Source organism: Amblyomma maculatum, chromosome 7 (assembly GCF_055883805.1).
Source record: "Amblyomma maculatum isolate TAMU_Amacu chromosome 7, ASM5588380v1, whole genome shotgun sequence".
NCBI classification, from domain to species: domain Eukaryota; kingdom Metazoa; phylum Arthropoda; class Arachnida; order Ixodida; family Ixodidae; genus Amblyomma; species Amblyomma maculatum.
The window spans coordinates 116,347,427-116,373,524 of record NC_139350.1 but is presented as its reverse complement, the minus strand read 5'-3'; the positions used below and the strand labels follow the sequence as shown (position 1 = coordinate 116,373,524).

The 26,098-nt window shown below is 45.4% G+C and overlaps 4 pseudogenes; all 4 read left to right on the top strand.

Moving 5' to 3' along the window:
• The first annotated feature begins 5,569 nt into the window (after positions 1 to 5,569).
• On the top strand, positions 5,570 to 6,104 carry LOC146184510 (rho-related GTP-binding protein RhoC pseudogene; annotated as a pseudogene).
• A 2,398-nt stretch (positions 6,105 to 8,502) lies between these two features.
• LOC146184509 (rho-related GTP-binding protein RhoC pseudogene) lies at positions 8,503 to 9,327 on the top strand (annotated as a pseudogene).
• Positions 9,328 to 16,562: 7,235 nt separating this feature from the next.
• Positions 16,563 to 24,646, top strand: LOC146184508 (ras-like GTP-binding protein Rho1 pseudogene; annotated as a pseudogene).
• Positions 24,647 to 25,041: 395 nt separating this feature from the next.
• Positions 25,042 to 25,530, top strand: LOC146184507 (ras-like GTP-binding protein Rho1 pseudogene; annotated as a pseudogene).
• The last annotated feature ends 568 nt before the right edge of the window (positions 25,531 to 26,098 follow it).

The following is a 26,098-nucleotide window of genomic DNA, read 5'->3' as shown; positions in this document are numbered from 1 at the left end:
ATCTGTATACGAAACTTTTTTTCTTCTACTTTGTGTTTATTTATCTTTCCCTAAACACATTACAATACTCATTTATGTGATTACCGAAGGAAAAATTAAGAAAAAAAAGACAGTACAATCCCAAATGCTTTGTTTGGCCTCGCCGACTGTTCGCTTCTTTACTACATGTATTATAACGAGCACCCTCATTTCCCCTTCATTTATCTGCTTGTAGCTTACGGGGGTCTTGGTTCTGGCAGTCTTGAAGCCATAGGTAGCGTAAGAGGGTTCTAGCACAGCTTTCGCCCTCGCTCTTGATCACGTTCTACGTGACGCTGGCGGTACGCCCACCGCTATGGTTGAGGGTGGCGCTTGTGAACACACTCAAGGTTCGTATACAGACAGCATTAATACTCAAAAAGTAGCAGGGGGGACAGCGGCCGATGTAGCTGAGTTTTAAGAGCACCGGACGCGATATTCGGAGGTCGTGGGTTCGTTTCCCAACATCGGCACGATGTTTTTTCTTCTACTTTGTGTTTATTTATCTTTCCCCTAAATGCGATTACCGAAGTAAAAATAAAAAAGACAAAGTACAATCCCCAATGCTTTGCTTGGCCTCGCCGACTGTTCGCTTCCTTCCTTCATATATATATATATATATATATATATATATATATATATATATATATATATATATATATATATATATATATGGGGCTGCTGGGCGGCCGCGCCCAGCAGCCCCACTGACGTCAATGGAGAGGCTTGCGCGCTGCGATGCGTCGCCCATATCGGCTGCAAGCGGTCGCCAGGACCACTTGTTTTTAAACTATTTCCAAATTATCGGCTCCACCCAAAGTTTTCAAATCTTAATCGAATACTCATAAAGGCCATCTCGATTAATTGCTTGAATTAGAATTTTACCCCAAGCGGCATTTCAGGTGGCCTTTAAGTTAGGATTCAGTTCATGCATGACTCCTATTTCAAGCACAACACAGCGACATGCCACTTAACTGTTAGAAATAGGCACGATTCTGCCGCATTATTTTACTAATTCAGTAAGAACGCTTACACCTTAACCTTTGCAGCTAAGTATAAGCATCATAGTTTGAGGTGTCAATACAGGGCCAATATGCGAACCATCAGCGCTGTTTCAAAGGAAGCGCTAACACATGTATAAACAACGAAGATCGTTTTCATCATTACCGCTGTGCGGGTCGCTTTCACAAATATGCGCACAGCGAGAGACGTGGCGAACGGAAAAAGAAAATTTGAAAGATAAAGAAGACAAGAAAAAAACAAAAACTAGATTCTACACAAATGTGATGGGTACTCGACATTAGCATTACTCGGACGACAAGCGAATACAGGCAAGCAAATACGCATGTTTCAATGATCGCAGCGACAATCTACTCATAAAAAGAAAGAAAATGTACTTAAGAGTTTCGCATAACTCAGCGCCACACGAAAGAACGGGTCAACACGGCGGAGTGTGTTGTGTTTCTTCGCATGGCTGAATAATATCCCAGGGTACATTCAAAGCTTCAGGCACTGCACAGAGCACGCTAAAAGAAAACTTAACTGACACAATTTACACCTCAGTAATTGGTCGATAATCTAGATTTCGAATTCACAGTGAATTCCGCGCTCAACGTCAGCCAAAGCCGGAGTGGACGACGGTGCAGGGAGGCTGTTTCTCTCTACTACCGAGTAGCAAGAGACTCTACTGGGAGAAGACTATTTGCCGGGAAAGTTACTTTCCTTTGTCCCCACCAGGAAAACGGGTAATGCACCAGAGCACAACGTTATCTACGTTTCTTCGCTTTCGTAACCGCTCACTTGCACACAGCCGAACATATTACTATAGGCCCGACGTGAATTATAGGCCTAAGGCCTGATCGCTCCATGGCTTCGTCGCTTGATGTGAGGAAATGCAGGCCAAAGTATCCAAGCAGACGGTCCCGAAAGAAGCACTGGACACACATCCGTACATGGTATCCGTACAGTTTCGGCGCATAAAGGACAAAGATTTCCGGTGTAAACAAAAAGAAAAAGAAATGAAAGACCTAAGAGCGTACGAGCTCGAAATGCCACAGTCCACAGAAGAAAGATACTGGCAAGCCTAGTTGCTACTCCATTTTTCCCGACGATACTCCTTTTGTCACAATAGTACAGACCTAGCCTTCATATCTAGGTGAAATTGCGTATAAGCGCGTAGCCCCGTCGACTTGACGTAGGTACGAGGGAAGTTGATGCCTGTGTGGTTCTGGCTTATATGCATCTTAGAAATGCCATCATGTGGACAAAACGTAGTGGCTATGTGTGAAGAGATTGCTGAAGGAGCAACGAACGCTATCGTGTCATATCCTTAAGGCGGATTTTAAGTGTTTCTGTATAAGTTTTTTTTTCCCTTCTGCTTACAGCTTATATGGGGAGGAGGGCTAAGTAGAAAATAATACTAGCAATAAATTACTTGCAGCTAAAGCATTAGCATATAAACGTTTCCTCCAATATTTACTTCGGGGTGAGGAGTGGAAACAAAAATAAAAATTGAGGGGAACTTCGTCACAACCCTGCTAGCATTGGTTGTACCGTTACAAGGTTACGGCTGAAGGTTTCTGCGGCAAAGGCACGGGGATAAAACAAGCGGGATCCGGATTCCCCTTTCATCAAAAGAGGAAACGCTCACCAAGAACTGTTTGCTTATTTCTGTTTGGCCCGATATGAATGATTCACAGGCAAACTAGCCACACGGTTTCTTACCTCACAGTTCAACTGCGATTTGCCGATGCTGTTAACTCTTGCACAATATGTCCCTTTTGAGCTGCACATTCACGACACGCTCTACTATATATATACATTGCGGTAACAGGTTGGTTCAGCGTTCTCACATGTATAGCACCATGCCTGATTGAACTGAAGCATGGGCTCTCACATGTATAGCAATTTGTAGCCAAGAATGCATCACTCCGTGCGGAGTTGACTGACGATCGAAGAGCGCGTCGATGATGGGAACGGCATGAGAACGCCATCTGGGGGGTGGAGAAGGGAGAGGATATTTTTTTTTTGATTTGGTAGCGTTCTCCAGAAAATCGGGCGTCGGCGTTATGAACAAAAAATGCTGGGCATGTCTCCGGTTTGGTTTGTAGTTTACAGTCAGACGGCCGTGCTCGGGCTGGCCATCGGGTAGGGTGCAGTCACGAGACCACATGACATGAAAGCCGCTGCCAACTCGGTTTCGCCTTTCTACGCAGTCTTGGCTTACTGTCTGTGTCGGCATATGATCTTACCAGGATCCCTCATTCTACCTTTTGCATGTTTCAAATCTACCTCTCCAAACCACTTCCGCTATGGGTCTAGACTTTCTGCGCTTCTGGTTTAGCGGGTATTTATGCAATATCTGGGCAGCTTTATTAAATGAGGTTTTAAGTTCAGAGCTTAGTGTCGACGTACATCGCCGTGTTCCGTTCTTGTGTGCTTAGCCCTGCTGAAAAAAAAACAATGAAATCACTGAACTGCCCTAAACATTCCATTCGAGTGAAGGCACGGCAGGTTTCGGGGATACCGCTTGATTGTTGGCAATTGCCTCGCTTTGACGCTGTTACTGGAGACGAAGTGAAATCACCTTCGCAGTGTGTCATCGGCGCCTGCATCGGGGCCGGATGCGACGGCCAAAAGCTGCGTGCTTTCGACGCTCTGCGACGCATAGAGAATAATTCCATCGGCGCACGCTTTTACACACCCTGAAGCAACCTGCATCGTGGGACAGGGAGCATATGGTCCCATGACAAGGTTGATGTGACTACTATGTTCCAAATATCTTACATTCCAAAATGTTCCCCATGTCACAAGATGGCATTTTCGCGGACTAAGGGTGCATGGTGTTAAGTAGGGGCCACAGCGCTAAGGACATTGACGAGGTGATACAGGAAGAGAGGACATCTTTTACTGACAACGTTAAGTGTACGTGTTTCTGAATATAACGGCTGAGGTTCATTTTAAGAGGTGGGTTCTACAGGTCGTACAAATGAAGCAAACAGCACGAGTTAGACAGTTTGATAAAAGTCTTGAAAGAAAATTAAACGCGGTAAATGCATGCGCGAGAGAAGTAAACGTTGTCATCTGTCACTAAGAAGAAAATAGAAACACGCGAAATAGAAATACATTATAGAATTTAATACAGAACAGAATATTGAAATAGAACATGCGACTCTTTCATGCTTCTTTTTGGTCACACATGTAAGCTCCGACTCCACTCCCACGCATTATTCTGCAGCGTTAAAACTCTATTCATGCATTTTATCAAACTGATTATTCGGCTGCCTCGAGCTGTTTGGTTTGTTTGAATAGCCTATAGTTCTCTCTCTGATAAGCCTCAGTCGGTAATTGAGCACCTTTTTAGCCTTGTCACCTCCTTGTCTTTAGCCTTGATCTACTCACGATTCCAAATTTCCTTAGCCGATCCACATACCTGCAGACGCCGGGATCTGCATGCAATAGAGCGCAGCGGATGTCCGGAATCGAGAATCGGAAGAAAGGAAGAAACACAATGGCTTTATTACACAAGTCCAGAAAAATAGCACAGGTTATCAACCCGGCAGCAAGGAATAAAATGTGTGTGTGTGTGTGTGTGTGTGTGTGTACACACACACACCTGGGGGATGACTGCGCGAATATGTTCTGAGAAAATTTGTATCTTCCAAGCGAACCAATTGTTAAGGTACACAACAGAATGAACCTTTTGCAGGGGTGAATACTAAGGGCGGAGATTGCGTTCTGCAGAACAAAACAGACATGCGACTCGTCCCACGAATCACCTGGCACTACCGGCACATCGGTAAAAGTCAGAAACTGGTTGATTAACCGATAACACGGAGACAAGCGCACCTGGCGTATACGGAAGGGTGTGCCGTGAAATTTGTAATAAGGTGTCTAAAAATTGATAAACGGAGCGTGCTTGTGGCCTGTGGCATCAACATCATAGATAGTTAGCACAGTATCAATTCAGCATCAATAAAAATAATCGTCCGACACAAGGCTTGAAATATATTTGTATCGTAACATAACTATAAATTAAACATTGAAATGCTTTAAGACAATGCTGTATGAATGTTTAATTTTGAAATTAAGCTAATGCTACCACCACAGCAATGTACTGACAGGGCTACGAACGGTTCCCAGGTGCACCACCGTTAATGATGCCGCTGGACATCGTCTGCTGCGGTTCATAATAGAGGGAAGCTTTTAAGGGCTTGTACGGTGAAGTGCGCACGACTATGTTGGTGACTTCTTGATGCACGTTTGGGATTATCAAAGATTAGCCACACCTGAGCGTCCTTGAATTGAAGTCCAGCATTGCTGACGCCTTGCGCCAGAACGTTTGCAGGAATGTATACGCAAGACAGCGTATTGGTCCCTTTGTTAGCTGCAAGGCTTCCAAATAGCCGCGGGTATTCTTGCACGCCAGAGGGAGGTATAGGTTCAGTGGGAGGTGACTTCCGGCAGAAGTAGATGAAGAGCTGTGCAGTCACTAGGAATGATGAAGCCCTACAGGATGTGCATTTCGGCTCCATCATAAGAGCGGCCCCAGATGGGTGCTATCCGGAAAAAACTAATAATAACCGGTGACGGCACCTGCGGAAAAACGTGCCTCCTGATAGTTTTCAGTGAACATCAAATTTATGAGGTCTTCGTGCCAACTGTCGTTCAAAATTACGTCGCCGAAATCGAAGTCGACGGTAAACAGGTTGAACTGGCCCTGTGGCACAGAGCAGGCTAGGAGGACTACGACCGACTGTGGCACCTGTCCAACCCGGACACGGACGTCATTCTCAAGTGCTTCAGCATCGACTCGCTGGAGAAAATCCCCGAAAAGTGGACGTCCGATGTGCGCGCGTCTGCATCAACGCGCCCATCGTCGTGGTAGGAAGCGAAAAAGATCTCCGCAATGACCAGCACATACTGTGGGAGCCGACCAAAATTAGGAACCCATGGCTTACGAAGAAGGGCACACCATGGCTGAGATTAACGTATTCTGATACCTGGAGTGCTCTGGTAACTCAAATAGCCCTACACTTCTACTTCCTCTACATCGCCCGCAATCTTCTTTCGTCATCTACACCTAACCCACGCGTCAATGTAGCGTTTTTGAATAAGTTTAACAGCTTAATAACATCCAAGATACCATATATTAGCTCAGTCTTTCCTTTATATTGCTGACACTTTGATGTCACATGCCTTATGACTCACTGGTGATACAGCATTCTTTATACCAGGACTTAGAACTGTTATCCGGCCATTGACAGCTAACGTCCATTGTTGCTGACGTCCCGATGGGACCAAGTTACGGCGAAACATTTTGCGGACACTTCCGGTGCCAACGTAGAATACTAATGTATTCGCATTATGAAATGAGCCTCTGCACGTGCACAGCAGGCGGCCGGAAAACGTGAATTATTTTACATAATTTGATCTCTCTGCTGGAAACAATAGAGTAAGATTTGGGGAAAAGAAGTGAGAGTATAATCCTTTCAAGGATTTGGTCTTTGCATTGAGGATTACGCGAATATTTTCCGGCGACATGCGAAATTTGCAATTTTAAGCAAAAAGTATTGCCAACGTTCTCGACGGAATCAACCTTTCTTAGGAAGCAACAACAAGGGCGACACTTGAGTTCTGCAGAACAAAAAAAACACACACGCGCTTTATCACTCACATGACTCTTAAAGATTGACACATAGGTAATATTGAGAAACTGATTGCCTAACAGATAACACGGAGACAAGCGTATATCGCTAATATGGAACTGTCCTATGAACAATCGTAGCGAACGTGCAATAAACTGTTGTCTCGAAAATTATCGGTGGTGCGTACAGCCTAAGAAACTTATTGAACGTGCTGATAGCTCAACATTAAATTTATAACCAAGGAAATAATCATGGGAAATACGGCTTGAAATATATTTCGAATTTTGTATTATGACTATGATTTAAATATTAAAACATTGAGAGGAAAATTGCATGAATGTTTAGCTTTGAAAATTATACTAATGTTCACGCTACAACATGATATTAATACAGTTAATAACAACTTCCAGAGCCACAAGCGATAACGATGCTGGTGGACATCGCTCGATCCCGGTCGGAATGGGGCTTGTATGATGAAGTGTGCACAGCGATGTTAGTCACTTCATTCTGCATATGTCGGATTATCAAAAAATAGCCGCGTCTGAGCGTTCTCTGCTTGAAGTCCAGCTTCTCTGACGTCTTTCAGCGCATTGCTTGCCGGACTTAGTTGCAAGACATTTGCTAGCTGCACGAATTGGGATACCCAAGAACCTTCAAGAATGCCAGTGAAGGATATGCTCAATGCGAGGGGGCTTGCGGTAGGAGTAGATTTTGTTTTCAATATTTGTTTGGTTTTTATTTCAGTGGAATATTTTTTTTTGCCTTGTGGTACTGTTACCACTTCGCATTCGAGTGGTGCCGGGTTCGATACCCGGGTACCCACCAGTTATCAACGGGTGCAGGCTTTCCCCTGCCAGGTGCTGAGCTCTTTGGGGTGAAATTCTTGGGAAAGGGGTCATAGGTCCCAAATAGTTGCACCGTTGGGTTAGTGATTCGCTCCGTCATCGGACAACAATAGAGAGTTTTAGCTTACCGTGCTCCGCGATCCGCTACTGGGATCCGCCACCGCGCGTTCCACTGCGCATACCAAGAACCCCCTTGACGCCGACAGATGGCACCATATACTGGATGTCGGCATACACACCTGCCGCATCGGGAGCAATCAGCTTGACCGCGCCGCCCACGCGCGGTAGAGAACCACTGTGGCGGATCGCGGATCACGGTAAGCTAAATCTCTCTATCAAGTCCGCCTTGCGCGGCAAAAGACTATTATGTGGAGCATTTTTTTCTGTCTCAGCTTTTCTCGTCAGCCCGACCTTCGTAGGTCGAAGGGTTATGCTCGAAACTCCGCCACTCGAAAAGGCGCACCGAAGGGTGAGCAGAGCCTCCTAAAAGCGCACACCGCTGAGAGAGCCGGGCGCCAGGAAGGGGAACGCCAGTGCCCATTTTTACCGGTGGGTGTCCGACGGCGGGTTTCGAAATGACCACCTCCTGCAGCCGAGACGGGCGCCCAAACCACTCAACCACGACATTTTTTTATTGTTATGGTTTTATTTAAGTTTGTATGTGCTGCCGTACCTTCGAAAAATTTATGTGTTTCCATATACCTTATAATCTGGTTAGATGTTGAAAATTCCACCGCTGAAAAAAGTATGGAGGAATATTCACAAAGGGAAAGGATCACTGTATTTTACTATGTCATTGACACAGGCATACATAGAAAATTGTGTTATACCTAATTTATTATGAAAATACAAAATACGAAATTTGTGATTAGCACACTGATCACACAGTCAGGGAAAACTGCAATTCAAAAGAAAACCTTGGTTTCAACGGTGTACGCACGATGGGTCAAGGAGCACTTCCATCGCCAGGATTGCCTTGGGTGCTAGAAAAGATGAAGCCCTTCAGGCAGTGCATCTCGGCTCCATCGGAAGAGCGACCAGAAATGACTGCTATCCGGAAAAAAATCTAGTAATTGCCATTGACGGTGCCTGCGGAAAAACATGCCTCCTGATAGTTTTCAGTAAGCATCAGCTTCCTGCTGCCGTCGTGCCAACTGTCTTTGAAAACGACGTCGCCGAAATCGAGGTCGACGGTAAACAGGTTGAACTGGCACTGTGGTACAAAGCCGGGTAGGAGGACTACGATCGGCTGTGTCACCTGCCCTACCTGAACACGGACGCCATTCCCATGAGCTTCAGTGTCGACTCGCTGGGAAACATCTTCGAGAGTTGGAGACCCGAGGTGCGTCATTTTGTGCCCCAGCACTTCCGTCACCCCAGAAGGGAACAAAGACATTCGCAATGGTCCACGCACAGTTCGGGAGCGGAATAAGATGAAACAGAAGCTCGTGGCGGCCAAGGAAGGGTCATGTCGGAGGTCCCCGAACATGGATGTCATCCTCATGAGCTTGAGGATCCATTCGCTGGGGAACATCCCCGAGATTTTGACATCCGATGTGCGTCGCGTCCGCACAAACGTGCCCATCACCCTGATGGGGAGCGAGAAGGACCTCCGCAATGACCACCACACACTGTGGGAGCCGGCCAAAATTAAGAAGTCCGTGGAGTCCGAAGAAGGGCACACCATGGCTGAGATCAACGTCTTCGGATACCTGGAGCGCTCCGCCAAGAGAAAGAATGGCCCTACACTTCCACTTCCTCTACTTCTACTGCATATGTTCTTTCTTCTTCTACTCCAAACCGACGCGTCAATATAGCGTTTTTTGATTATTTCCAACTATATAATACCATCCAGGATACCGTATATTAGCTCGGTGTTTTCTTTTATTGGGGACACTTATATCCCGTGACTAATGACTGATGACTCATTGGTGATACAGCACTCTTTTTAGCAGGACTTAGAACTGTTATCCGTGTATTGACAGTTGACGTCAATTGTTGCTGACGTCCCGAGGGAACCAAGTTCTGGCGACACATTTTGCGGATCCTTCTGGCACAGCGTAGCCTACTATAATGTATTCACATTATGAAATGGGCCTCTGCGCGTGCACAGCAGGCGGCCGGAAATCTTGAATTCCTTTACGCAATTTGGTCTCTCCGCTGGAAACAATATAGTAATGTTCGGCGAAAAGAAGGGAGTATATGATCTTTTAAGGGATTTGGTGGTTACATCGACGATAGCGCAAATATTTTCCGGCGACATGTGAACTTTGCATTCATGCATTCATAAGATAAATGAATTGTCAAGGTACTAGACGGAATATGCCTTTTCTAAGGATCTAAAAAAATGGGCGACACTTGAGTTCCGCAGAACAAACAAAACATGCGCTTCATCTCTCACCTGGCTCCTAATGACACATGAGTAATATTGAGAAACTGATCTCCTTACAGATAACACGGAGACAAACGTATATGGCCAATATGAAAGTGTCCTGTGAACAATCGTAGTGAATGTGCAATAAGCTGTTGTCTCAAAATTTATGGGTGGTGCGTACAGCCCGAGATATTTATAGAAGGTGTCGCAAGCTCAACATCAAATCTATAACCAGGGAAATAATTGTGGAACACACGGCATGAAATATATGTCGACTGCTGTATTATGACCATGATTTAAATATTAAAATATCTAGAGGAAAATTGCTTGAATGTTTAGCTTTCAAAATTATACTAATGTTCACGCTGACACATGATATTAACACAGTAACAGCTACCAGGCCTACAAGCGATAACGATGCCGATTGACATCACTTGATCCCATTCGGAATGGGGACGAGCTTATACGATTAAGTGTGCACAGCGATGTTAGTCACTTCATTCTGCACATGTCGGATTATCGAAAAATAGCCGCGTCTGAGTGTCCTTACCTTGAAGTCCAGCTTCGCTGACGTCTTTCAGCGGAGTGTTTGCAGGACTTAGTTGCAAGATCTTTGCTAGCTGCACGAATTGGGACACCCGGAGACCTTCAAGGATGCCAGTGAGGGATATGCTCAATGTGAGGGGCTTCCGGTATTAGATTGTTTTTTTTTTGCAAAACTTTTTGGCTTGTATTTCAGTGCAATTTTTTTTTGCCTTGTGGTAAAGTTACCGCCTCACATTCGAGAGGTACTGGGTTCGATGCCCGAGTGCCCGCCGGTTATCAATGGGTACAATGTTTCCCCTGCCTGGTGCTCGGCTCTTTGGGGTGAAAGGCTTGGGAAAGGTGTCATAGGTCCCGAATTGTTGCTCCGATGGGTCATTGATTCGTTCCCTCATCGGACAACAATATGTCCGCTTTGCGCGGCACAGGGCTTTTATCCACGAGAAGTGGTCGTCCGATGTGCTTCGCGTCTGCACCAACGTTCCCATCGTCGTTATGGGGAGCGAAAAGAATCTCCTCGATGACCACCCCACAATGCGGGAGCCGGATAAAATTACGTAGTCCGTGGAGTCCGAAGAAGGGCACACCATGGCTGAGAACAGTCTTCTGACACCTGGCGTGCACCGCCAAGAAAAGGTATGGCCCTACACTTCCACTTCCTCTACTTCTACTGCATATGTTCTACACCACACCCTCGCGTCAATGTAGTGGTTTTTGATTATTTCTAACTGTATAATAACATTCAGAATACCGTATATTAGCCAGGTGTTTTCTTTACATTGGTGCCACTTATGTCACATGACTAATGACTTATGACTCGTTGGTGATGCAGCACTCTTTATACCAGGACTTAGAACTGTCCGGGAATTGACAGTTGACATCAATTGTTGCTAACATCCCAAGGGGACCAAGTTCCTGCGACACATTTTGCGGACACTTCCGGCGCACACGTAGATTACTAATGTATTCGCATTAAAAAAAATGAGCATCTGCGCGCGCACAGCAGACGGCCGGAAAACGTGAATTCCTTTACGCAATTTGGTCTCTCCGCTGCAAACAATATACTAATGTTCGGCGAAAAGAAGTGACAGTATGATCCTTTTAAGGATTTGTTGGTTACATCGAGGATTGCGAAAATATTTTCCGGGGACATGGGAACTTTGCATTTTTAAGCCGAAAGAATTGTCAAGCTTGTCGACGGAATCAACCTTTTTTAGGGATGAATAACAAAGGCGACTCTTGAGTTCTGCAGAACAAAAACAGACACATGCGCTTTACCACTCACCTGACTCCTAAAGCCACATAGGTATTATTGAGAAACTGATTGCCTAACAGATAACACAGAGACAGGCTTATATCGCCAATGGGTAGTGTCCTGTGAACAATCGTAGTGAGTGCGCAATAAGCTGTCTCAAAATTTATGGGTGGTGCGTACTTGTGACCGATGGCATGCACAGCCTAAGATATATATTAAAGTTGCTGCTATCTCAACATCACATCTATAACCAGGGAAATAATCGTGGGACACACAGCTTGAAATTTATTTCGAATGTTGTATTATGACTATGATTTAAATATTAAAAATATCTAGAGGAAAATTGCAGGAATGTTTAGCTTTCAAAAGTATAATAATGTTCACGCTAGAGCATGATATTGACACAGTTAATGACAGCTGCCAGACCGACAAGCGATAACGACGCTGGTGGACATCGCTCGATCCCATTCGGAATAGGGACGAGCTTGTAAGATCGTGGATCACTGCCTTGTCGCGGCGGAGGGGCTTGCTAAACTCGATGAAGTCGTGAGCTTTGCTTTGTAGGGCCACCCAGATAGACAGGTCACGGCAGAGAGTTCTGACAAAATGTGATTCACTGGATAAGGTAATGGCAACACACTCCAGTATTTCCTGCCAAGAAAAACCTATGGCCAGTCACAATACCATTAATGATATGGCGCCGGAAGATCAGCCCCCCAGGTTGGAAGGCGCCCTACCTGTTACTGGGGATGAACAAAGGGCGATTCCTAGTAGCTCCAGGACGAATGAAGCGGCTGGGCTAAAGCCAAAAGGACGCCCAGTTGTGGATGTGTCGGGAAGCGACCGGAAAGTCCGATGTTGCAAGGAGATGTACCACATAGCAACATGGAATGTAAGATCTATGACGCAAGGTAAACTGGATGTCGTCAAGCCAGAAATGGACAGATTGAACATTGATAACTTGGGTATCAGCGAGCTCAAGTGGACTGGAATGGGAGAATTTAACTCCGGCGACCATTATGTCTTTTATTGTGGGCACGAATCCAAGTGAAGGAATGGGGTCGCTCTCATAGTAAACAGAAGAATGGGCAAAGCAATGCTAGGGTACAACCTCAAAAACGACCGAATGATTTCACTTCGGATCCAAGGTCACCCTTTCAACATAACAGTTATCCAAGTCTATGCACCGACCACTACTGCTGAAGAAGCTGATGTTGAGAGATTTTATAAGGACCTACAATGCCTTTTAGACCGCACCCCTTCATCAGACGTCGTTTTTCTCATAGGAGACTGGAACGCTAAGGTCGGGAGTGAAGAAATATCCGGAATTATTGGCAAGTTCGCTCTTGACGAGCCAAATGAAGCTGGGCAGAGGCTAGTAGAGTTTTGTCAAGAAAACAACCTGACCATAGCGAATACTCATTTTCAACACCACAAGAGGCGTCTGTACACATGGACTTCACCGGACGGTCTGTACTGTAATCAGATCGATTATATTCTTTGCCGGCAAAGAAGGAGAAGCGCTATACAAGCAGTAAAAACAAGGCCTGGGGCCGATTGTGGCACCGATCATCAGCTTCTTGTTGCCAAAATTATGATTCGATTGAGGAAAACGCAGAAAACTAGAAAACTTTTCAGGTATGATCTGGATCAAATTCCATTAGAATATGCTGTGGAAGTGAGGAATCGATTTCAAGAATTAGATCTAGAAGACAGAGAGCCCGAAGAGATGTGGACTGATGTTCGTGACATAATACAAGTTGCTACTAAGGTAGTTCCAAAGCAAAAGAAATGCAAGAAAGCAATCTGGTTATCTGAAGAGGCTTTGCAAATAACTGAGAAAAGGAGGATGGCAAAAGTTATGGGGGAAAGAGAAAGATACAAGGTTCTCAATGCGGATTTTCAGAAAATAGCAAGGAGAGATAAGAATGCCTTCCTGAACATACAGTGCCAAGCAGTTGAGGACCACAACCAATTGAGGAACACAAGAACTCTGTATAAGACAATCAAAGATATCAAAGGAAGCGTCTGTGCGAAGCTGGGCATGATAAAGGACAAACGAGGCAAGGACCTCACTGAAGCCTCAGAGATAAAGAAGAGGTGGCAGGAATACACAGAAGAACTGGACAAGAAGGACCCGAATGTGCAAACCCAACATAAGATGGTTGTGATTTGTTATCTCGGGCCGGCATCCTGAAGAGTGAAGTTGAATGGGCCTTAGCCAGCCTTGCTAAGAACAAAGCTAGCGGAATTGATGGCATTCCAGCTGAGTTGCTTCAAAACCTCAACCATGACGCTGTTAACATTCTGCATACATTATGTCAGAAGATTTGGACAACCCTGCAGTGGCCACAGGATTGGAGGAGGTCAGTTAAACATCCCCATTCCAAAGAAAGGCAGTGCCAAAGATTGTTTCAACTACCGCACGATCGCGCTTATTTCGCATGCTATCAAGTTGATGTTGAAAATCCTCCAAGGTAGGCTGCAGCAGTATGTGGTTCGGGAGCTTCCGGACGTGCAAGCTGGGTTTCACATGGGCAGAGGAACTAGAGACCAAATTGCCAACCTTCGCTGGATCATGGAAAAAGCAAGAGAGTTCCAGAAACCCATCTACTTCTGCTTTACTGATTATGCGAAAGCGTTTGACTGCGTATATCACAGCAGATTGTGGCAAGCTCTCCAAGAGATGGGAGTTCCAATTCACCTCATCTGTCTCCTCAGGAACCTGTATGAAGGACAAGAGGCCACAGTCAGAACTGGGCATGGTCTTACTGATTGGTTTCCGATTGAGAAAGGAGTGAGGCAAGGCTGCATACTGTCGCCCTGCCTATTTAACCTATATGCAGAGTGCATCATGAGGAAGGCCGGTCTGGACGAGTCTTCAGCTGGAGTGAAGATTGCTGAAAAACGTATCAACAACCTTAGATATACGGATGATACCACTTTAATGGCAGAAAGTGAAGTGGAACTGAAGAGACTTCTGATGCGCGTACAAGATGAGAGTGAGAAGTTTGGGTTTAAACTGAACATTAAAAAGACAAAGATCATGGCGTCTTGCCCTATCAAGTCGTGGAGCATCAATCGACAAGAAGTGGATGCTGTGACAGATTTTCTCTTCTTGGGCTCCAAGATTACCTCGGAAGGAGACTGCAGCCATGAAATTAGGAGACGCCTGCTTCTGGAAAAGAGAGCAATGGTTAGGCTTGACCGCCTAGTAAAGAGCAGAGACATTAGTCTGCCAACCAAGATCCGTATAATGCGTGCTATGGTCTTTCCAGTTGTGATGTATGGATGCGAGAGTTGGACAGTGAAAAAGGCTGATCGCCGAAGAATTGACGCGTTTGAATTGTGGTGCTGGCGAAGAATCTTGAGACTTCCTTGGACATCCAGAAGATCAAATCAGTCGATATTGTCGACCATAAACCCTGACTGCTCATTGGAGGATCAAATTCTAAAGTTAAAGCTCTGCCACTTTGGTCATCTGATGAGAAGAGAGGAGTCGCTGGAGAAAGATTTGATGTTGGGAAAGGTTGAGGGTCGCCGGAGAAGGGGTAGGCAGCGAACGCGATGGTTTAGATGGCATCCTCGAGGCACTGCAGATGAAGTTATATGATGTTAGGAAGATAGTGAGAGACCGGAAAGCGTGGCGTGACATGGTCCCTAGGGTCATGAAGAGTCGGACACGACTGAACGACTGAACTGAACTGTAAGATGAAGTGTCCACAGCAATGTTAGTCACTTCATTCTGCACATGTCGGATTATCGAAAAATAGCCGCGTCTGAGTGTCCTTGCCTTGAAGTCCAGCTTCGCTGACGTCTTTCAACGGAATGTTTGGAGGACTTATTTGCAAGATATTTGCTAGCACCACGAATTGGCTACCCGGAGATCTTCAAGGATGCCAGTGAGAGATGTTGCTCAATGTGAGGTGGCTTCCGCTAGGAGCAGATTTTTTTTTGTTGGCGAAACTGTTATTTTTTATTTCAGTGGATTTTTTTTGCCTTGCGGTAGAGTTACCGCTTTGCATTTGGGAGGTACCGGGTTCGATGCCCCGGTACCTACCAGTTATCAATGGGTACAAGCTTTCCCCCGGCCTGATGCTCGGCTCTTTGGGGTGAAATGCCTGGGAATGGGTTCAGAGGTCCCAAATAGTTTCTGCGATGGGTGAGTGATTCGTTCCGTCATCGGACAACAATAACTCTGCCTTGGGCGGCAAAAGACTATTTTGTGGTATTTTCTCAGTTTTTCTCGTCAGCCCGACATTTGCAGGCCGAAGGGTTATGTTTAAAGCTCCGCCACTCGAAGAAGCGAAAAGCAGGGTGAGCAGAGCCTCTTCCAAGTCCACACCGCTGAGAGAGCCGGGCGCAGGCCGGAGAACGCTTGTGCCCATTTTTACCGGTGGGTGTACGGCGGCGGGTTTTGAACTGACCGCCTCCTGCACCCGAGACGGGCGCCTAAACCACTCAACCACGCGACTTTTTAATAGTTTTGCTTTTATTTAATTTCGTATTTGATTTCGTATACTAAAGAAAAATGTGTTTCCATACACCTTATAATCAGGGGAAAGGTTGAAAATTCCACCGCTAACTCTTTGGGTTGAACAAAGTATGGAGCAATATTTACAAAGGGAAAGAATCACTGTTTTACTGCTCTAGTTACACAGACATACATAGTAAACTGTCAAGTGCATTAAAGAGTTTAACAGTTATACCTTATTTATTATGAAAATACGAATTTGGTGATTAGCACACGGATCACACCGTCAGTGTAAGCTGCTATTCAAAAGAAAACCTCGTTTGCGACGCCGTACGCACGATGGGTGAAGGAGCACTTCCATCACCAGTATTGCCTAGGTCACTAGAAAAGAAGAAGTCCTTCAGGCATGTCGGCTCCATCGGAAGAGCGACTACAGATTACTGCTATCCGGAAAAAACTGGTAATTGCCGGCGACGGCGCCTTCGGAAGAACGTCCCTTTTGATAGTTTTCAGTAGCATCCGCTTCCTGAGGTCCTCGTACCAGCTGTCTGAAAACGACGTCGCCGAAATCGAGGCCGACGGTAAACAGGAAGAACTGGCACTGTGGCACACAGAAGGGGAGGAGGTCAACGATCGGCTGTGGCACCTGTCCTACCCGGACATTGCCTTGAGCTTCAGCGTCGACACGCTGAGGAACATCTTCCATAGGTGGACCCCCGAGGTGCGCCACTTCTGCCCCCGCGTGTCCATCAACCCTGTGGGGAACAAAAATATCCGCAATGGCCCACGCACTGTTCGAGAGCTGGCCAAGATGAGACAGCTCGTGGCGCGCAAGGAAGGGTGCACCATGTCGGATGTCCCCAAACATGGATGTCACCTTCACGAGCTTGAGGATCGATTCGCGCGGGAATATCCCCAAGAAGTTGACATCCGATGTGCGTCGCGTCTGCACCAACGTGCCCATCGTTGTAATGGGGAGCGAGAAGGATATCTGCAATGACCACCACACACTGTGGGACCCGGTCAAAATTAAGAAGCCAGTGGCGTCCGGAGAAAGGCACACTATGGCTGAGATTAACGTGTTCTGATACCTGGAGTTGTTGTTGTTGTCCTCTAATTTGATTGCACATACCCGCACAGGGGAATCGGCCAAGAACTGGGGTGCAGAGATATTAGATTTCGAGATCTATAACTACATCGCAAAAATAAATAGAAATAAATGATAGGGAATAGAGAAGGCAATGTAAATATGAAAAACCAAAACAAAAAAGAGTAAATACTAACGCACGCAGTAGGAGAATACTAAGATTTATATGTACAGATTAAAAATTCAAAGCATATTAGCAAGGTAGGCATTTTGTTTCTATTAAGGAGTTTTGAATGGCGTTAAAAACAGGCCTGTGGCTGTACCCAAGCATGGTGGCATCGAACGATAATAAAATTTGGCGGCTCAAATTAAGATCCAGCTGTTGTAACGGCTTCTCTAAATACTGTTTTCTCTTCATAGTAAAACGGCGGCAAAATATCAAGAAATTACCTATTATTTCCGGTTCCTCGAAGAATGCGCAGACGGGGAAAGCGCCAAACCAGACTTGTGAATATAGAAATTCAGGGCGGAATACGACAGCGTAGCCTGGTTAGAGAGACCTCAGTCTGCCTTGATTGACATGATTTCCTATTCCAAGAATACTCGAGATGCAGGTAGTCATCCGATGATAAAACAGATCCAGACTGCGTGCTTAGTAAGGCAGGCCTCCGAAATCGTGCTGCTGTTATGTACGGTGTTGCCGGGAGGATGGGCAACACAGGGCTATTCAGAGATTCTTTTGCTAATCTATCAGCAATCTCAGTGGCTGTCACATTACTGTGGCCTGGTACCCACATAATATTTACGAGGCTAAAATGTGAGGGGAGCAATGAAAGAAAGGTGTTTAAAATTGGCGAATCCATATTCAAAGAAAGCGACAAGCACAAGAAATAAGAGTCTGTAATTACAGCCACTGTTGAGTAAGGTGGGTCTAGTTTGCGCAGAGGAAGCACCACCACCAGCAACTCCGCCTGGAAAATTGGAGTAAAATCCGGAAGACGGACTGAAATGCCCAGTCTAAAGCGGACAGTATATTCCAACGCCGGCTTTTTCATTAAACTGAGAAGCATCAGTTGCTATCATTAGGCTAACGGGAAGACTGTAAATTATCTTCTAATAATCCATTTAAAATGTGAGGTGATAAGTGTTTTGCATTATTTGGGAAAATGTCATCATAGAAAATTTGAACCGACGATGCACTTACTTTTGTTGGAAGGATGTTAGAGAGAACTACATGCAAAGGTTGTAACAGATTTTGCAGTAGAATTACCTGCGGGGTATGAAACCGAGGCCATCCGACTCCAAAAAAGGAGTCTGGCTAGGGAGCGGTGAAATTGATAGGGAGCGGTGGAATTGTGATTCATATATTTTAGATACGTCTGGACAGTCAGGAATTGTAATCTAGCTAACAACGGTGGTATTCGAGCTTCAAGGTATAATACGTTGTTAGCCACAAATTTGGTGAGCCCAAGGCATAATCTAAGCACTTCCCGCTCTGAAAGAGCAAGCGGACGAATTTTGTAAGCAGGTGAACCAGAAAATAACACAGATCCAAATTCTCTAATTGGGCGGATATACATAACATAAATCACATAAAGTGCGTCTCGCCGCATCCCAGACCTTGGATTGCTTAACCTGCGCAACATACCCACAGCACGAGCCCCCTTCGCTGCAACATGTTCAATGTGATCCCTCTATGCCAGATGGTCCATCGTAAAACACCCCTAGATATTTCAAAGACTTAACTTGAGGAATCATTTTCTGCCTAAATCTTAGAGAAAGATTTACCGGATCCTGAATTTGGAAAACAAGGAAAGCGCACTTTTTAACGCTTATTGTAAATCTTAAGTCACATAACCAATTTTGAAGGGAGCTTAGGTACAATTGCAGGCGCCTGTTGAGGATTGAATGTCAGGTGCAGCCGTAAAGAACGCGATGTCATCCGGATAGACATACGTGCGAACATCTTGATGAGTGGGAATTGAACTCATTAAAATGTTAAAGAGCACGGGCGAGAGAACTGCCCCTCGAGGGACACCTCTGGTTTGTTGATATCTGCCAGAATGCACTCCATTCAATGAACAGTAAAATTGTCTGTTTTGTAGGAATGTAGATATCCACACAATTAAATATTGTGAAAAACGTAGTTTCTAATCTGTGCAATAAAATTCGGGGCTCTACACTATAAGAAGCCTTCTCTATATCGACAGTCACCAATGCAGCATGCATTTTTTGGCGCCACGCAAGAATTCGACTCTCAAGGTCGGTATGTGCATTCCATATTGAACATTTTGCGCGAAGTCCGATTTGACAGAAACTAAGAATATGTTTTTGTTCCACAAACTCGGTAACCTGTTGGAGTACAACCCTTTCAATTAATTTTACCAAGTTTGATGTTAAAGATATTGGTCTGATATTGTCCAAAGTATAGCCACCACCATTATGTTTCATTAAAGGAATCACTTTGGCTAGTGTCCAGTCACCAGGTATCCAAGAATGAATAATTGAGTAATTTACCAATTCTAACAAGGAATTTAGAGACACCTGAAAGAGGATCTAACATTTTTGATGTTACTCCATCAAGGCCAGGCGCAGCAGCTGGCAGTGTCATTGCAATCGAAGAAAGCTGAGAAAATGTAATTGTAGGGACATCCTTAACCTTATCTACTGGGCCTACAAACATAGGGGATTTGGGAAGTGTTGACAAAAAACACTTTTCTAAACCTTTAGCGATGTTTTCTACTGTATTAAGAGCTTCTTTAGGAGTCGATACACATGAGGGTAAATTTTCTGAGACAGGAATCTTTCCGTGATTTTAAAAACCTGAAAAGTGCACGTCGGTTGTTAGATTGTGGAAGGTAATTGAAATGCTCAGTATCATAATTATCTTTCGCTTGTGCGACTGTGCGTTTAAATGAAGCTGCAAAAAATTTATAATCATGCCAATTTTGGGGGCACTGGTTGTGAAGGAGCTTCTTCCATGCAGCCTTTCTTCTTCTATAATCACGCGGACAATCTGCATTCCACCATTTTGTTGATGTATTTCCTTTAGATGCATGTACTAAGAATTCACAATTCTTACGACAGGATGCAATAGCCTGGCATAATGTTTACGATTTTAACTCTTCCGTAGCCTCAACCACTGACTCCAGAGACGAAATCAAAAATAAGTGAAACTGGTTATAATTAACGTATGATCTCAATTCAGATGTCGGCGGAGTTAAGCGGCAGTTAACCTCGAAAACAATAGGTATATGGTCGCTAGAGGTGCCACCACCAACTGACGACCAATTTAGTATATCACAGATTGACTGTGAGCACGTACAAAAGGTGGTAAGCCAGAATTCAGTTAAGAAGGTTATTGTCTGAAAGCCAATACCACAGACGCTCGCCGTAGGGATCCGTCTTGTAACCCCACGAAACATGGTGCGAATTAAAATCTCCAGCCAAAATAACCGAATTTTGACAATTAACTATTAGGTGGTGTAGAGATCTGGTGTCCTGAACACCACGAGGGAAATAAACATTCGCTAATGTAAACGGACTGAACCCTGGAATTTCAAAATCTAAAGCCAATAATTTGGAATCTAAAGTAGAATATTGAAAATAAATCTTAGCCCTAAGACAAAATTTTGAAGAAACTAGAATTAGTAACCCACCACCTCTTGACTGCCGATCTTGTCGGAATTATCGATAATTTTGTAAGTGAAAATGTTTTTCAGTTGTAAGCCAAGTTTCTTGCAAAACAATTATGACTGGATTCTGTTTTAAAGAAAGAAAAACAATCTGCAGTAGCTGAAAGAAGAGATCTACAGTTCCACTGAACAAGCTTTAACGTTCCTATGTTTATGTAATCCGGGCAGCAGCAACAGCCTGCCCCAAAATGTTTTCCTTTGGTTTAGAGCCTAGGTGTTGCTTTTTTGATTTTGTCTGTGGGCGAGGTGATGACGGGTTTGACAACGGGGATTCACTGCGTTTTAGAATTCGCGTATCTGTCTCTCCCATAATTGCATCATGAGCCTCGTCTGACTTGTCGGAATTTTGCATAGTTGATGCTGAAAGAGACTCCTTTTGCGAGCAAGATATTGCAGCTAATGAGTGCTGCACTGACAGTGAATGCCCAGGTGCCGTAGGAGAAACCGTAGCAGTTTGCACAGCCTGAGAATTGTGAGCTGCCAGAACGTTGGATATGCATTCTGAGACTGTTGTCACAATCCTATCCACCATTTTGCTCATGGCTGCTTTGACAGCAGTTATTTGGCTTTAGACATCGAGGAGTGTAATGATGCTCCAGAACAGGTGACACACCTGCATACCAATGAGCTCTCTCTTTAAATTCTTGAATTGCCTCACGCCTCGAGCAATGTTAGCGGTTAATAATCTCCAGAATTTGCATATCATGCGCTCTAGAAGGACATTCCAAAGAATTTGCTGAGTGAAGTCCGCTGTAAAGACATTTGACATTTTGATCAGAGCATAAGTGTGCTTTATGGGCATCGGCGCATTTGCAACACGGCAAAGTGGATTTGCAACCGCCAGCAGTATGGCCATAACGCCAGCAGTTGCTGCACTGCAGAGGCTTTGATGGTAGGGGATCTACTCTAAATATTAAAGGCCACGCTTTAATCTCCGATGGACAGACTGTGCCTGCAAAGGTAGCAATAACCGATTCTGTAGGCACCCGAATATTTATGACCTCCCGGCTACAGCGATAGACCGCAACAACGCCTGCAGCGGAAAGAAGGTCAAGGGTTTCTTTTGGACTTATTAAGGAATCTACATCTCGGACTAGACCTTTTGTGCAGGCCAGGTGCGAAGGGATAAAACTGCTTACCTGATGAGATGCAAAAGTAGAGCATTTTAGTAGATCCTTTATACACGACAGGTCTGGTGAACGGCAAAGAATCCCGCCACGACCAAACTGGCGCACCTCGGCTATTCCTTCGTAGAAGGAAGTGGTTTCCTGAAGGGCAACTCGAGCAGCTCCTGGGTTGATCATTTTATTGGTGCCACCATCCTTAGGAGCGAGCGCCACAGGGATGTCGCGGACACCGGAGCTCTGAAAAGCTTCCAAGGGCAGATGATTGGTCAGAAGGGAAGCCGACCAAGGGGAGCTCCCTTGGCCGAGGGACTGCGTCGACATTACTATAAATTGACACCGTCACCACGTGCGTTAGTCAACAGAGAACCAAACAAGCAAAGGGGAAAGACAAAACCAGGACCAGCAACCCAATACTTAGCCGATCGTCAAGCGAGCTCAGAAAGATCGTGCCCGTTCAGAAATTGGTCTTCAGTGTTCAGGCAAACCCCAACAGAGAAAGGATAGCCCTACACTTCCACTTCCTCTACTTCTACTGCATATCTTCTTTCTTCTTCTACACCAAACCCACGCGTCAGTGCAGCGTTTATTGATTATTTCTAACAGTATGATAACATCCAGGATACCGTATATTAGTTCAGTGTTTTCTTTATATTGGTGACACTTATGGTACATGACTGATGACTGATGACTCATTGGGGACACAGCACTCTTTATACCAGGATTTAGAACTGTTATCCGGTCATTGACAGTTGACGTCAATTGTTGCTGACGTCCCAGGGGGACCAAATTCCCGCGACACGTTTTGCGGACACTTCCGGCGCCAACGTAGCCTACTAATGTATTCGCCTTATGAAATGGGCCTCTGCGCGTGCACAGCAGGCGGCCGGAAAACGTGAATTCCTTTGCGCAATTTGGCCTCTCCGCTGGAAACAATATAGTAATATTCAGCGAAAAGAAGTGAGCGTAAGCTTCTTTAAAGGATTTGTTTGCGTCATTTGGGATATATTTCCGGCTACATGGAAAATTTGCATTTTGAAGCAAAATGAATTGTCAAGGTACTCGACGGAATCAGCCTTTTTTAGGGATCAATAACAAGGGCGACACTTGAGTTCTGCAGAACAAAAAAAAAAAACAACATACGCTTCATCTCTCACCTGGCTCCTAAAGACACCTAGGTATTGAGAAACTGATTGCCTAACAGATACCACAGAGAGAAGCATATATGGCCAATATGGAATTGTCCTGTGAACAATCGTAGTGAATGCGCAATAAGCTGTTGTCTCAAAATTTATGGGTGGTGCATACAGCCTAAGATATTTATTGAAGGTGCCGCTAGCTCAACATCAAATCTACAACCAGGGAAATAATCGTGGGATACACGGCTTGAAATATATTTCGAATGTAGTATTATGGCCATTACTTATATATTAAAAATCTAGAGAAAAATTGCATGAATGTTTAGCTTTCCAAATTATACTAATGTTCACGCTACAGCAGCATAACAGCTGCCAGACCCGCAAGCGATAATGATGCTGGTGGACATCGCTCGATCCCATTCGCAATGGGGAAGAACTTATAAGATTAAGTGGGCACAGCGATGTTAGTCACTTCATTCTGCACATGTCGGAGTATTGAAAAATAGCCGCGTCTGAGTGTCCTTGCCTTGAAGTCCAGCTTCTCTGATGTCTTTCAGTGGAGTGTTTGCAGGACTTAGTTGCAAGATCTTTGCTAGCTGCAAGAATTTGTATACCAGGAGACCTTCAAGGGTGCCAGTGAGGGATATGCTCAATGTGAGGTGGGTTCCGGTACGTGTATATTTTGTGCATAATTGTTTGGCTTTTATTTCAGTGGAATTGTTTTTTTGGGCCTTGTGGTAGTGTTGCCGCCTCGCATTTGGGAGGTACCGGGTTCGATGCCTCGGTACCTAATGGTTATCAATGGGTACAAGGTTTCCCCCGTTCTGGCGCTCGGCTCTTTGGGTCAAATGCTTGGGAAAGGGTCATAAGTCCCAAATAGTTGCTCTGATGGGTTAGTAATTCATTCCGTCATCAGACAACAATTGAGACATTTAGCTTACCGTGATCCGCGATCCGCCACCGTGGTTCTCTACCGCGCGTTTGCGGGGCGGTCAAGCTGATTGGTCCCGACGCGGCAGGTCTGTGTGCCGACAACCAGTATGTGTGGCCATCTGTCGGCGTCAAGGGGGGTCTGGGCATGCGCAGTGGAACGCGCGGTGGCGGATCCCAGTAGCGGATTGCGGATCACGGTAAGCTAAAACTCTCTAATAAGTCCGCCTGGCGCGGCAAAAGACGATTATGGGCAGCTTTTTTTTGTGTCAATTTTTCTCGTCACCCCAACCTTTGCAGGTCGAAGGGTTGTGTTCGAAAGTCCACCACTCGAAGAGGTGCACAGCAGGGTTAGCAGTGCCTCTCCCAAGCGCACACCGCTGAGAGATCCGGGCGCCAGGCCGGGGAACGCTTGTTCCCGTTTTTACCGGTGGGCGTCCGGCGGCGAGTTTCAAATTGGCCACTTCCTGCACCCGAGACGGGCACCTAAACCACTGAACCACGACTTTTTTTAATTGCTTTGCTTTTATTTCTGTTCGTATTTGATTCCGTACCTTCGAAAAAAATTCTGTGTTTAAATACACCATATAATGAGGGGAAACATTGAAAATTCCACCACTAAAATTTTGGGTTGAACATAATATGGATGAATATTTACAAATGGAAAGGATCACTGTATTTTACTACGCTATTGACAAAGACAGACATCGAAAACTGTCAAGTTCATGAAAGAGTTAAACAGTTATACCTAATTTATTATGAAAATAAGTAATACGAAATTTGTGATTAGCACACGGATCACACCGTCAGTACCAGCTGCAATTCAAAAGAAAACCTTGTTTGCCATGCTGTACGCATGATGGGTCAAGAAGCACTTCCATCACCAGGATTGCCTTGGTCACTAGAGAAGATGAAGCCCTTCAGGCAGTGCATCTCGCCTCCATCGTAAGAGCGGCCAAAGATGGCTGCTATCAGGAAAAAACTAGTAATTGTCGGCGACGGCGCCTTCGGAAAAACGTGCCTCCTGATAGTTTTCAGTAAGCATCAGCCTGAGGTCTTCGTGCCAACTGTTTTTGAAAACGACGTCGCCGAAATCGACCTCGACGGTGAACAGGTTGAACTGGCACTGTCGTACACAGCAGGGCAGGACTACGATTGGCTGTGGCATCTGTCCTACCCGGACACGGATGCCATTCCTATGACCTTCAGCGTCGACTCGCTGGGAAACATCTTCGAGAGGTGGACCCCCGAGGTGCGTCACTTCTGCCCCAGCATGTCCATCACCCCAGTGGGGAACAAAGACATCCGCAATGGCCCACACACAGTTCGTGAGCTGGCCAAGATGAAACAGAAGGTCGTGGCACCCAAGGAATGGTGCACCATGTCGGAGGACCCCTGACATGGATGTCATCCTCGCGATCTTCAGGATCAGTTCGCTCGGGAACATCCCCGAGAAGTGGACATCCGATGTGCGTCGCGTCGGCACCAACGTGCCCATCGTCTTGATGGGGAGCGAGAAGGTCACTCGCATTGACCACCAGACATTGTGGGAGCCGGCAAAAATTAAGAAGTTCATGGAGTCAAGAAGGGCACACCATGGCTGAGATCAACGTCTTCTGATACCTGAGGGCACTGCCAAGAGAAAGAATGCCTATGCAGCACAAGAGCCTGGGCCAATATTTTCAGTGAGCTGGCGGAGATCAGCCCTATGTAGGCCCAGCGCTGCCATCTTATGGCTGGTATTGGTTGTGCCATTCTATTACACGTCCAACACTGGCCCGCAGGATTCCATTGGTAAGCAATGCTGGTCGTACCTATTTAAAATGATAACAAAATTGGCCCGTCATATCCGATGCTCCCACAATATCGGTGGTGTATTTTAGAAGGATGGCTATGATGCGCCTGGATATCCGGCGTATCACCGGTGTTGGCATTGCCATTTCATATCATCATCATCATTAGCCTGA